Here is a 10,282-nt window from a genome sequence, read left to right on the forward strand (position 1 = left end):
CACTGGAGGTGTCTGAGCTGACCTCTGCCATGCCAGGGGCATCTGCAGTGGCAATTGCAGGTTTGCACAGGATAGAGCTGCCCATTGAGTTTTTACACTGAAAACTTATTGGGGCTCTTACATGAAGACTATTTCTCACTATTTTTACTATGTTCTCTTGCAGGGAATAGAATAGTTACTTATCTGTCGATTACTGATTTTTCTCTTTGCTTGTCTGAGCTTTTCAGTGACAGACAACAGTCTGAACAGAGCAAGTAATTTTATTTTGATTCTAGAATATTTTGCATGTACGCATGCATGCATGTGTATGCACACACACACAGAGTTTTGACAGAAATTTCTATGATAATTCAAAATGAAACCACTTTCTAAATCATAAAATGTCTCTCCAAACATCCCAAAGCGTAAATAGGAGTGAATGCCTTTAGCCTTGCAGTCTAGAAATATGACAAATAACAGTATCCACAGAATAAGGAAATACTTGGGCTTAGTTTTTTCAAGCTGAAGTGTATGTTAATGTGAGACTCTTAAGTAAACTCAGTATTCAATGTAGCATACTTCTTCAACTGTTCATTGGTTTTGACTGAATTTGTCACAGCTATCTAAAACTGGGAACTTAGAAATTAAAGCATCAACATTTTTTTAATTGGCATCAGTATTTCTTCACCAGGAAATTAATAACTGAGATGAAAGTAGAGCCAGCATTTCCTGACTACTAAATCTAACCACAAGAATCATGAAATGAGTTGGTTTCATTTGATTTGTTTTTCTTGAAATTCAGTGACTGTTTGCTTTTTTCTCTCTCCTTTTTTGTACAGGGTAATAACTGAAGCAAAGAAGAGGCCAAAGATGGAAAACTGTATTCCAGAACTGCTTGAAGAGAAGAACTGCTTGAAGTTGTCGAAAAGAACATGCTGCATCAGGACAACAGTTCACTGTTACTGTAACCTATTGTATTATTTTGTTAAATATTTCTTTTAAGTATTTAAAAGATGTACACATATGTAATATACAAAAGAATGATGTAAAGTAGTATAGTCTGGAGTAATTTGCCTTTGGGCAATAGAATGGGGACAAAATTGTGCGCTCTTTGTACTTTTTGTACATTGGTATCTGTGCCACAACTAAGCTTAATCTAGTTCTAAATTTCAGCATAAGTTGCTGCTGCTTAAATATTTTATAATTTACTTGTATAATTCTATGCAAATATTGCTTATGTAATAGGATTTTTTAAAAGGTACATGTCTGTTTAAAATATTTTAAATTTGTGTATCACAACCCTGTGGTAGTATGAAATGTTACTGTTAACTTTCAAACACGCTATGCGTGGTAATTTTTAAAATAAGCAAATATGAAGAAAAGCGAGTTAATCTGGGAGGCTTAAATAGACTTAGCTATGTGCAGGTTTTGTTTTGCTGTATGTGTCCAAGCGTGCATCTGGAAACATGCCTGCTTTTGTGTGTATGTTCCTGGTGTACTCTAGTTTCTCTTTTGCTGTATGTTAACACTTGGTGGGCTTGCAAACCCACTCATGCTGATGTGAGTCTGGCTTTCCCTGTTAGTAGGCACTAGTGAAAACTCTGTTGTTGTTTACCAATATATACAGCTATAGACTGCCATCATCAAAGGCCCAACTAAAATACTAGAGAAGACAGGGAGTTGAGGTTTAGAATTATATTTCAGTTCCCAAACCCTTAAAGACTTGTTTCACATTACTTTAGTCAAGTTACTTAACTGCCCCATGCCTCAATTTTTCATTCTGTAAAATGGTTATAATTACACTTACCTACCTCCCAGGAATGTTGTGAGGCTTAATTACAGTTCATATAGTGCTTCGAGTTTTTTTTTTTCCCTTGCAAAATATGCCAGGTAAGTGCAAGCACTATGACCATTATTTTTTCACTTCCGAAGGTGCTGGATATTGACAGGTGCTGGTGGTTATAGAAATACAATGAGCATCTGATCTGCCTTATTTTGATATTGTTAATTTTGAATGGGATCAGAAGCTGGATAATGGATTGTTTGATGGTGAGCCACAGCTTAGCTGAGTCATTACAGCATTGAAAGCAGTATCTCTGGTCACCTTATTTTTGTGGCAGGAAGGAGTTAATAGTAAGTAATATAAATCAAATGGAAGGATTAAAAAAAAGTACATTCACTTTTAAATATAAATGGCTTTCTGGTGGGCCAGGATGGTAATGACACTTAAGGCCTGGGTAGTTATTTTCTTTATTGTTTGTGTTTTCCCATGCTGCATTGGCACTTTTAATTATAACAGCTAAACTGGGATCTCTTTGCGAAACTAATTTAGCTTTTTGTACTATTATTTTTAAACTAAAAGGGGATTGCTGCAGGTGAAGGGTCTGGAAAAACACTGCAATCTGTGTTCCCACTGGAAACAAAACGTAGGAACAAAGAACCTTAATTTAAAATAATGCAACACAAGTTTTCGTTATCTCCGTCTTCTTTTTTTATCTTTTTCTGCCCTTCACCAAGCTGTTTTTTAGAGCAGGTAGATGTTCAGTTTTGTATTCAGAGCCAAACACAGCCAATATTCAGTTTCTAAACACAGCAGTGGTGGGGCTTTTCTTTCTGTATACCTGAATAGCAGTGGCCAATTCTTTGATGGGAAAGTGTTTTTCTCCAGTGGCTTCAGGGAGTCTATCTTTGCCTACAGACCTTGCCAGCAAAACGAATGGGGATAATGAGAATGCACAAAATTCCATGCCTTTTTTGCTCACTTGAAAACACTTTGATATGAGGCACTTGTTTACAGATCTCCAATGTGAACGCTCAAAGAGCAGGTGGCGAGAGCCTGGTGTCATTCCCGTGATACATAAGCTACTGTCTCAGTGCACACCAAGGGTTAATGTCGCAACTGCCTACTGGTCCAGTTCACTGTCTAACATGAAAACTCTTGATGACAAAAAGATGAGGGGCCCCAATTTAGCACGAGCAGCATAGTGACCTCAGATCATACAAATCTGCAACAAAACTGTATGATACCAATTGGAAGCTGCCTTCAACCACCAAGCTTGTGCGCTCACGTGTCAGAGACCGGCAGGGCTCCCACTGGCACCGCTCCGTGCCGCAGGCTGCCTTGCTTCCTGCTCTTGCTCGGCAGGCAAGGGGCGCAGGGCAAGTTGCAGTGTCTCCCACCTGCCCCTGCCCCGAGCCTGCCTGCGTGCTTGTGTGTGGGTGAGCTGTCTGCTGCTTTGTGCACAATGTAGACCTTCTTCTTCGATAGTCACATTGGCAAGGGGAGAACTCAGTGGCTGGCAACCTTTGTTTTCTTTTGGTTTTTTTTCTTAACTTTTTTAATCATGGGTGATATTTATATTTTTGTATCATAAGAATGTTTTTCTTACAGTATTTGTCATGCCAGTTTATAACAAACAAAATGCAGGGATTTTATTTCTATTGGAAACACTATTACAGTTATGTTTTTACTGTTTAATGGATTTTTATTTGTATAGAGTGCTTACTAATGTTAAATAGGAAAGAGTATATAACATTTACATTATGGACTTGTAGCTTTTAGTGTAAGGAGTTAAAAGGAAAAAAATATTCAAACTGGGTCTCATTGCCTGCCTGTTTGGTAGGAGTGGGTTTGTGTCATTTCAGTTACAAAGATAAAATTATGCCATATAATTTATTTATATGAAAATTTATTTTTGTAGTGTACATAGTAGTAATCAAGTCTTTCGACAGAAGTATATTTTTAAAGAGTTTATATGTAATGATGATACCATTATGTTTTGGAACACTGCTGAGATACAATTACAGTGCACACTTTTCCTTGTAAACCCCCTGGAGAAAAGAAAGTGTTTAACAGTGTTAAGAGAGAAAGAGAGTGTGACTATTCATACAATTCTGAACTGTGTTTTAGTTACCATTTGTGATCTAGCGTGGTTCTCATTTTAAGCTTTGAATGGAAATTGTAAAAACTCTCTAAATATTAATGTTCAAACACTGATAGAAATTCTAACATGAATAAAAAAATATTATAACTTACTGGCTATGGATTTGCTTGTTTATGGAATGCTTCTTTATTTACTGCTGGTATCTCTGCAGATGCAACCATGCAATCATTCTGATTTGGAGCATGAATCTGAGATCTTTCAGTGTTTGGGATGTGTGGGATATTCAGATTTGCCCATTTGCAGCAGGAGCCATTTGCTGCCCTGTCTAAAGAGTGGCATGCTGGCCCTTGTCTGTTGATTCTGTTACCTTTGCATGTTGGGGGATAGGTTTAGCACTGGGTTATGCATGTCCTTCTCAGTCTGAATGAAACAATTTGTTGACTAAAGCACTTTATATAATATAAAGGTTATTTCTTCTTAGACATGGGAGGAAATTCTTTGTCTTTTTCCCATCTCTGTGGGAATTTGCACCCTAAATTGGATAACAGAATCAGTCCGGTATTTCCACTTTGTGGAAGAAAAAATAAATGTGTTCTGAGTTCTGAAAACTACAGCTGTCCCTAAGAAGGGAGACTCTTGACAAAATTCCCTCTGGGAAGCGTGCTACTGCTTGCCAGCCAGGGTGCAGGTCCCTGTGCCCCACACAAGCCCGACTAGGCAGGGAGGAGAAGCTGCAGTGGGCAGCAGGGAACAGAGTAACAACATCTGTCTGAAGTCATTTGCATCGCAAATCGCGGGGTGGTTTTTCCTGTGCAGATACTCTGCCCAGCATCCTTCCAAGTGCCTCAGAGCCCTCAGTCCTTCACTTTGTCCTTTAACCCTTTGATCTTTTTACGTGAGACTTCTAAACGTCTCATAAGGAAAAAGCCCAAACCTGTCTTGAGATAATTTATAATTCAGGCTTTACTTTCCATGGCCAGAGTAAATACAAATATAATTTTCAATTTTATGTTTTCTGGAAGTTTAACCACAAAAGAGAAAAGCAGAGTTAAAGGGCTTGAACTGCAAAACTTCAACACGTATATTTTTACTACTCAAAATACTCTCCCTCACACCCTCAGGATTAGCCAGCCTGAGTCAGGTTGCGGATTTGGCTCTTGTGGATACAGCCCATGAGAATAGTGCTCACTTAGGCCTTGCTTTAGCTCAGCTCACTCACTTCATCTTTTATGTCCAGCGATCCATGGGAGCTGCTCCATTCACACAGCTGGAAACCATGTAAATAAATCAATACATTCTGTCTGTCAGAACATGGGTTTTTTTCCTTTCAACATTCTGTTTTGCAAAAACAATAGTTATTTACACAATACTACTTTTCATGTTTAGTTTTCTTATCATTTTGCTGTCAGTCTGATTAACCCCAGGTAAGAACTTGATCTGATTTTTGCCAGAGATTGGCCATATTTATTCAGGCCTTAAGTAAACATGTGGCCAAATTTTTGTTGGCATAATGCATGTATTTAACAGCTTCAGGAATGCTACATGCTGCTAAACTGCAGCAGCACTGATATATGAACAGGTGTTTCATTTTTGTTAACTTTTACTCCCAAGGAGCATTTGAGACACTGACTGTTTATATCTGAATGTACCATTGCCAAATTGTAATTATTTTTAATGTCTGCTTCAAGCAATGAGAACAATTACTACTTTCCAACTGCATTTAATCATTCTTGTCTTTTTTGTTGCAAACATGTTGAATCTTATTGCTCGAACAGGGTGCGTGCCAGGCAACAGCACTACCTAGCTTGAGTGGCTTGGAAAAACACATGCCCAGTTTAACTGGTTAATTTCAGCTAATTAAGCACAAAAATGAAGCAGTACTCTGTTTCCTAGTTACCAAACTTATGAACCGTCTACAATTAGAGTTCACCTGTGAGACAAACAGATTATTGTTTCTCATTAGACAAAGAACCAGATATTTTTTCAGCTATTAAAACTAATAAGGCAAAATATTTGAGCACCTTATTTCAGTATAATATTGATGATAAATAGGAAACTCACAACTTTCATCCTGAAATAGTATTTGCAGGAAGAGAATTCAAGCCCTCTTTCAGGATTACGCAACCATTTAATTAGGCTATTCATTTTACTTCAGAATATTTACTTTGCTAGCCAATTAATATGCTGTTGTACCATGTTGCAGCATTTTAGAAGGCTAACAGGTAAAACTTAAAATTATTGTAAAGGCTAACGGCAGGTATTATAGCACAGGATCACACACCTTGGTGTAGCACATCTGGTTGGTGGCCTGTCACTAGTGGAGTTCCCCAGGGATCAGTGTTGGGGCCTCAGGGATCAGTCCTGGTTAACATTTTTATTAATGCACTGGATCAGAGGATAAAGTGCCCCGAGTCAGTTCCCAGATGACAACATGTCAGGTAGGAGTGTCAATCTACAGGGATCAGAAGGCTCTGCAAAAGGATCTGGACAGGCTAAAGCCAATTGCATGACATTCAACACAGCAAAGTGCTGGGTGCTGTGCTTCAGCCACAACTCCATGCAGGGCTACAGTCTTGGTGAAGAGAGGCTGGAAAGCTGTCCAGTGGAAAAGGACCTGGTGGTATTGAACATGATCCAGCAGTGTGCTCGGGTGGCCAAGAAGATCAATGCCATCCTGGCCTGTACCAGCAATAGTGTGGCCAGCAGGACCAGGGCAGTGATTGTCCCCAGTTCTGGGCCTGTTACTCTAAGAAGGACATTGAAGGGCTGGAGAGTATCCAGAGAAGGGCAACTCAGCTGAGGTAGGGTCTGGAGCACAAGACCTGTGAGGAGCAGCTGAGAGAGCTGGGTTTGCTTAGTCTGGAGTAAAGGAAGATCAAGAACAGACTGTATTGCTCTCCACACTCTCCTGAAAGGATGGTGCAGCTGGGTCTCTTCTCCCAGGCAGAAAGCGACAAGAGAAAAAGGCTCAGACTGTCAGAGGGGAGGTTCAGGCTGTCCATCAGGCAGAATTTCTTCACGGTTGTTAAACCTTGGAATGAACTGCCCAGGGAGGTGGTGGCGTCAGTCTCTGGAGGTGTACAGGAAATAACTGGATGTGACATTCAGTGCTATGATCTTGCTGTTAGTGCTGATCAGTCAAAGGCTGGACTCAGTGATCTCAGGGTCTCTTCCAACCTGAATGATTTGGTGATTCTGCGACTCTTCATTCAAGCTCCCCAGCACCCCTACCACCACCCCACTGCCCTCCCATCGAAAGCTCTGCAGGGTGCCCACCAACGCTGTTTGCTGTGAGGGCACCTCACAAAAAAGCTCTTCTTTGCTAAACAACAAAAATTAAAGCAAAATCAGAAAATGAAGCAATATGCACTGGGAATGTCAGCCCACAGGAAAATCTGAAATCCAAGGTGCAACTTCCTGCATCTGCGCTCCCCAGGGCTCCTCCCCTTCTGCAGCCAAGCTGGCCATGCAAAATGAGCCGAGGGACAGAGGGCAGCTGCTGGGTTTCATATCAGGAGTTGCTGCTAAGGAAGGCCCAATCCCGTGCCAAGAGATGGCTCCAGATGGCCCCAGGCACGCAGCTGGAACAGGCGGGAGAAGCAGAACCTGGTGAGTCTCTGTGGGCAGGCAGAAAGCTGCGAGGGCAGGCCAGGCACCACCACCCTGGAGCTGCACAGAGGCACAGAGGCGTGTCCTTGGCTGCAAGGCATGGGGTATTTCTGGAGCTCTCACAATATAGAAAGGTCAGGCCTGACATTCAGAATTTCTTTCCTTGAGAGGATAGCCAAACAATGGCACAGGATTCCTAGAGAGGTCCTCAATGCCCTGTGCCTGTCAGTGACTTGAAAAGAGGCCCTTAATGATGGGATTTAACTTTTCTGGTCAGCCCTGTTCAGGCAGTGGGATCATTGTAGGTCTCTGCCAACTGAAATAGTCTATTGTATACTGTTCTATGCTGTGCCATGCCATTCCATTCTGAACATTTGAACATTTCATTACTTAAATAAGTATACATGGAGCACGGAAATTTCTGAAAAATCTGGTGGGAATAAGCCATGAGTCAGCAAAGGCATTTAAGATCTTTAAGGAAATACAGCTTTTAAATTGTCATCTGTGGTAAATCTGCAAAGGTAAATCTGCAAATCTAACTTTGTATTTATCTTTAATGATTTGGTGTACAGTGAAAAGCGTCATCCTAGTTATGCTGTTCATACCCTTCCTTTGATTCACAGTATATAACTTGGACGCTATGGGTCATCCCTATGGAGGTGTCCTCTGCTGTTGTTGAGGTACAGAGATTTCTGACTGCTGAGGCTTCAGCTCATTCTTGAGCTAGTTGCCTGTAGCTCAGAATCAAGTAAAAAGAAGTACAGGGTTTTTTCCTGATTGTAACTTAGTCAATGGTACTCTGGTACTTCATGAAGGGATTCACATACTTCAGGAGCCTTTTTGAGCTGCATCTGAAGCAGAAAGTTGCATAAGGAGAAACAACAAGGAGCTGATTTTGTTTGTGGAAGGGACCTGTCGCACTCACCTGAGATGTGCAGAAGAACTATGCTAGGATAGCCTTGTGAACCATTAACCTAGACCTCTAGGTAACTGCCATTATAACTGGTCTTTTTCTTCTTATTGCAATATTTTATAATTTTGTTCTGGTTTTGCCATTCTGTATTAATTTATCACCTTTTAATTTTTTTCTGTTTAAATCTTAGAAAACCTTCTAAGTCAAGGAAATTACAGCACCATTACCTCTGTGGAACTGCATCTATGTAGGGCAGTATTTGAGGTGTGGTTCCTTTCAATTTAAATATTATTTTACTCACAACTGCAACACCTTTTCCTTTCTTTAGCCTTCCTCTTCTTTGCTTTCCCCCTTGTACACCCTTACAGGTATGTCAGTCAGCATGGTGTACAGAATGGCTCATGGTTAGCTTGTGAATGGAGCTCTGCCCACAGATACCAAAGATGCAGTTTGAATTGTTGCAAAAAGCCAATGAAAAGAGCTTGTGCAGAGATACAAGGTCTCTTGGGCATCAGTAAGATATTACAGTTTTGGTTTGAGGCTGGGCAGGCCTGAGGAATCCCAAAAACTAAATCTCTGTAAAAAGCCTTCAGAGTGTATCCCCCGGGAAATGATTACCTGTACTTCTTCTGTTTTGTTTACTTTTTGTTTTGTGTATGTTTAACAAATTATTTTATGATTCAGATCTTGCATTAGTCCAATGGAGAGTTTACATTTTTGAAAACCATTTTTATCAGACATCATTAGAGGAAAAATTACTGATAGAGAAAGCCCAAGATTCCCCTAACAAAAAGTGACATGGGCTCTGATCCTTTGAACAGCTAAGTCCTTTGTTTCACAATCACTGCAAATAACTAGGACTGTTCAAACTGGAAAAATTAATTCAGAAATCAGGTGTGACTGCTGTAAATGATAAAAATACATACAAGAAAGGTTGAGTTTTACTGCTAATGAGACTTGTTTCAGCTTGGCAACATGGAACTTGGATATTCTGTGAGCAGCAGTACACACAGACACAGTGGTGCTGGTTTGTTTGCCTTGGTAGATGCGGGGTGAAGGGATGCTGAAACACAGAGGAGCAAATAGGCTTGTGAGCTGTACAGCAGAAAATAAAGGAAACAGCAGAAAGAGAAATAGAGAGAACTACACCTGAGCCCATGTAGGAGGACTCACAAAAATTTCTTTAAAAGGTGCATTTGAAGTTTGTGTAAAATGACGAGGGGTGTCATTCTGATGGACAAGGAGGTTTGGCTGTGCTTGCATGCTGAGCATAAGAGCCCAGTGTTCCTACTCAGAGGTGAGGTGATAACTTGCTTTGGGGGATATTTTTTTATAGTGTTGATGCTGGCTTTTTGAATGTTTTTCTATGCAATGTGTGTGTGTCTATGTGTGTGAGTGTGTATGATGGGAAACACGCGAGTGTGTAGTAAGAACTGTGGTTTCAGTGTATGGAATTTGCTACTGGCAAGTTATTTTAGCATTGAGTCCAAGATAAATACCAGTTAGGCTTATGTTTTTGCATGTGCTTTTTTGTCTTGAAATGTATTAAAAGTTCCAAAATGCGGGAAGTTGCACCTTGGATTTCACATTTTCCTTTGGGTGGACATTCCCAGAGCATATTGCTTCATTTTCTGATTCTGCTTTAATTTTTGTTGTTTAGCAAAAGGGAACCATAGAAGAAGAGGCTCCAGACAAGTGTTTATCTTAGGTCTGGGGGCTAATTTCCCTGACTTTCCATGAAGAGTTTTCTTCTGCACTGTTCTACACACCATGGGAGTCTCTAGACCTCCTTTCCACACTCCTGTTGTTCTGATTTATTTCTTTGGACTACAAATAGGATTAAACAGGATAGAAGGGTACTGACTTACTGGAAGAGGCCTTGTTAGCCTCCTTAATG

General features: G+C 40.4%; 1 protein-coding gene across 1 annotated transcript in view; it reads left to right on the top strand.

Moving 5' to 3' along the window:
* Positions 1-3,930, top strand: part of PTCH1 (patched 1) — a 66,987-nt gene extending 63,057 nt beyond the window's left edge. The window contains exon 24 of the mRNA XM_059492937.1: positions 819-3,930. The gene's annotated coding sequence lies outside the window, so the exon portion shown is untranslated. The remainder of the gene's footprint in view (positions 1-818) is intronic.
* Positions 3,931-10,282: the final 6,352 nt, after the last annotated feature.

The sequence above is a fragment of the Ammospiza nelsoni genome, chromosome Z (genome assembly GCF_027579445.1).
Source record: "Ammospiza nelsoni isolate bAmmNel1 chromosome Z, bAmmNel1.pri, whole genome shotgun sequence".
NCBI classification, from domain to species: Eukaryota; Metazoa; Chordata; class Aves; order Passeriformes; family Passerellidae; genus Ammospiza; species Ammospiza nelsoni.